Genomic DNA, 3,766 nt, shown 5'->3' on the forward strand with positions numbered 1-3,766 from the left:
ATCGTCTGAAGGGACTGTTCAGCAGGCAGCCCCGATGCATGGCTGGGAAATGCAGTGGCTCGTTTCCTGTTCTCAGAACTATGGTTACATATGTAACCTGAGATGTTCCCTTTCGAAAGGGAACACTACACTGTGTTCGGAAACGCATTGGGGAACGATATACCCACGCCGCCATGCTGAGGGGTTCTACTTTACAGAAACCTAGTCTTGACCAACAACCTGTCTGATCACAGAGTCTTCAATCACATTTCTTCAGAGAAGATATCTAGTAAGAGTGACTGCAAAAGAAGCAGAAACTAAGCTATAACCAGAGGAGAAGCTACTCTACCAATGGTGGCTGTAAAGGCGGCCATTTTGTTTGCCAAGCCAAAAAAATTCATTCAAGCCAACCTAATGGTTTTTAAACTTTAGAGCCCTTAAAAACCCCTATTCTAATTTTCTTCTCTACACGCCCAGGAAAAACCCATACAGGAAAACTTAAGGTCAAATATATATAATGTAAATATAGACCCAGCTTACCTTCCTGCGGCTCGAAGACCGAAGACTCCTATCGTGTAGGGGATGGAATCTAGGGTCCTTTGAGCCTAAAGGAGCCTTTTTACTATCAAGCCAGAAGGTGGGCCATCAGAATCACATTCATCATGGGCCCTGTCCTCAGCCTGACTGTAAGAAAGCCTGAGCGTGTTACATTTTAAAATTCCTTGACCAGGAGGTGGAAGAAGAGAGGAGAGGGTAGAAGTGAACTACCCTCGCAGAGAGGAAACCAATCACTGACGCTGCTGGCATCTGTGGTTGATTACTTCCCTCAGATCCTGCTTCTTCTTCCTAGAGTCCCGCCTTCTCTGGGACTTACTCCGAGGAGGAGGAGGTGCCTGAGAGGCAACACTGGACCTCTGGCCCTGTCTCCGATCCTCGAATCGGGACGGGCCAGGACCTGCTGTCTGTCTCGGCCCAGGATCGGATCTGAGCGGTATGCAGTTCATAAACGCAGCTGAGCGCGCCTTCACCTCTCTGAACTTTCCCCACCACCGCCTCGATGGAGGTACCAAAAAGTTCAGAGGGTGAAACCGGTGCATCGAGGAGAAAGCCCTTTTCTTTCTCCCCGATGTCAGCCAGGTTCAACCACAGGTGTCTCTCCGTGGCCACCATCGCTGCCATCGATCTTCCAATCGAAGCAGCGGTTTGCTTAGTGGCCCGGAGAGCCAGATCCGTGGTGCAGCGCAGCTCTTCTACCGCCTCAGGGGACAGACTTGGTACCAAGTCAGCTTGGTAGGCCTGTAACACCGCCATGGTGTGTAAGGCCGCACCAGCCTGACCCGCTGCTGCGTATGCCCTGCAATTCAAGCGAGAGGTCACTTTAAGGTGCTTAGAAGGCAGGACCGGAGCTTTCAGTGTCGGGGCCTGCCCAGTGATGAGATAGTTTGCGAACGTCTCATCAATAGGGGGCATCGAAACATACCCATGTTGGCTCAATCCCTCCACATCAGCGAAATTCACCCGCTGATGCAGATGAATACGAGCCGAATATCGGTTCTTTCATGCCTTCTCGATCTCCACATGAAGATCATAAGGAATGGAAGGCTCACGGGGGCTGCTTTGTTATGGCCAGAAAGGAAACGCTCGTCAAGCCGTCCGCGTGCGGCCCCTCTCTTAACGTGCTCCCATGGCAGCTGCAGTCTGCCAGAAGCACGTTCCATAACTTCAAGCAGCTCCGAATACGCAGGGCAAGGAGGCTTTGAAGTTTCAGCAGGCTCACTTGCTTCCTCTTCAACAGCCATCTCCTGCTCTCTTGGGCTTGCAGCCAGAAGAGCACTCGCTGCTGGATCTGACGATGTCAAAGACAAGACATCGTCATCATCCAACAGCTCACCCTCGTCAGCTACGGAGGGTTGAGAGAGATTTACACCTCTCTCAAATTCCTCCGTGAGCTCCATCTGCGAGCCCCATGATTTCAGTCGTCGCTCTGCCTCAGCACAAGTGGGGTCAGAACCACCAGGCAGCGATGCCGGCTCCTCTCCCCTCGAGAAGAGGGCCAGACGAGAGCGGAGCGTTCTCATTGCTAGACGCTCACAATTTGCACAGACAGCGCCCTCAAGCACTGTCCGTGCGTGCTCTTCCCCCGACAGAAAACGCACAGATTGTGCGTGTCACCGGGAGTCAAAAACCTGGGACAGGGATCAGCACACTTTCTGAAATGTTTGTCAGACATAGTAAATACTTTCTTACCGGATTCGATGCAATTGCCAAACAGACAAAACAGTCCCTTCAGATGAAAAGATACTGACTGGTTCTCTAGGCGCCCCTTATATACTTCCGGGTCGCGCTATGATGACGTCATAGGCTGTCGCCGGCTAATAGGATTGGTAGGATTTGACAATTGCTTTCAGACACCGGTTCACGTGATGGCATTCCCCAATGCGTTTCCGAACGCAGTGTAGAGTTCCCTTTTGAAAGGGAAACAACCATTTAATTCGCATGTCGTCTACACTACAAAAAAAAGCTCGCAAAAAAAAGATTATTTATTTCTTTAACATAGCAAATACACTCTTTCAAACCAGACCTGCTAAGAGCGGACCACACCAGCGATCGATGCGGTTTGGGAGTCGGGCACTTTAACAAGCAGGCTATCAACTAGGCTACCACATGATATGTTGCACAACTTTTAAACACTATCGCGCTTCTGTTATACTAGGGATGATTTCTTGTTTTGGAAATATTACTCAAAGCTAGTGTTCAGTTATTTACTAATGTGAAAAGTATCTGGGTAATAAGTTGAATACATAGAATGGGGTATAATTGCTGAACATGAAATCTTAGCAATTAGGCTACATTAAAGTATGATAAAGAGGTGCGATCTTTAATTTAATTTCGTATGTTTGATGTTAGTAGAGATGAAAATATCCAAAAATTTATAGGCTATTGTACATAAATATATCCTATCAATTCATAGGCACTCCTTTGGCTAAAATGATCCGTGCTGAATTGGTCTGGTCTGACTCGTTCAAACCTACTGCCTGTGGAATCAGTGGGCGTGACTCATTATACTATAGAGTACCTCAGGGATGACGTGTTTTTGTACGCAAAACCCGGAAGCGAGTTAGCATGTTAGGACTTCCGGTTCCATCGCCCCGAAGTCAATATGTTTTTTGAATGGGTTTTTGCTAAATCGCCTAAAATAAGGTCTGTGGTTAACAAAGCCTCTAAATATTTTCCCGTTTTGATCTATGACATAAAACACACCAGTTATAACACGCTTGTGATTTTTTAAACCTTTATTGTGTCTTAAAAATGGTGGTTGCTAATAAATTGCTAAAAGGGACTACTTCCTTTGGCAGGGACTTTAGACGTCATCATGACAACAGGACATTTGGACAGCATTTCTCATGAAAAAGTGGGTAAGTATTCATACACAGCGCAGATCATAATCAGCGAGCATGTTTTTAAATAAAGTTGTTTTCTAAATAAAGTTTGAGGAAGCTTGGTGGTGGTGACATTGATCCGTGACCATGGTGTGCTGTAGTCCGTTTATAGCCTACTGTTAGCTTTTTATATCTGACGACTTTATTTAGGCTTCAAAATGTATAAATGTTGTGTTAACTTGTAAAGATTATCTTGACAGACAAAACTTGTAAGTGTCATAACCCTTTGTTAAACACAGAGCTTATTTTTTGCAATTTTTTCAAAAGTCTATGGGAAAAATGCATTGGCTTTCGATCGAGGGAACCCGATCGAAAAACGTATTTTGTGCCAAAAACCATGACAATAA

Source organism: Ctenopharyngodon idella, chromosome 2 (genome assembly GCF_019924925.1).
Source record: "Ctenopharyngodon idella isolate HZGC_01 chromosome 2, HZGC01, whole genome shotgun sequence".
Taxonomy (NCBI): domain Eukaryota; kingdom Metazoa; phylum Chordata; class Actinopteri; order Cypriniformes; family Xenocyprididae; genus Ctenopharyngodon; species Ctenopharyngodon idella.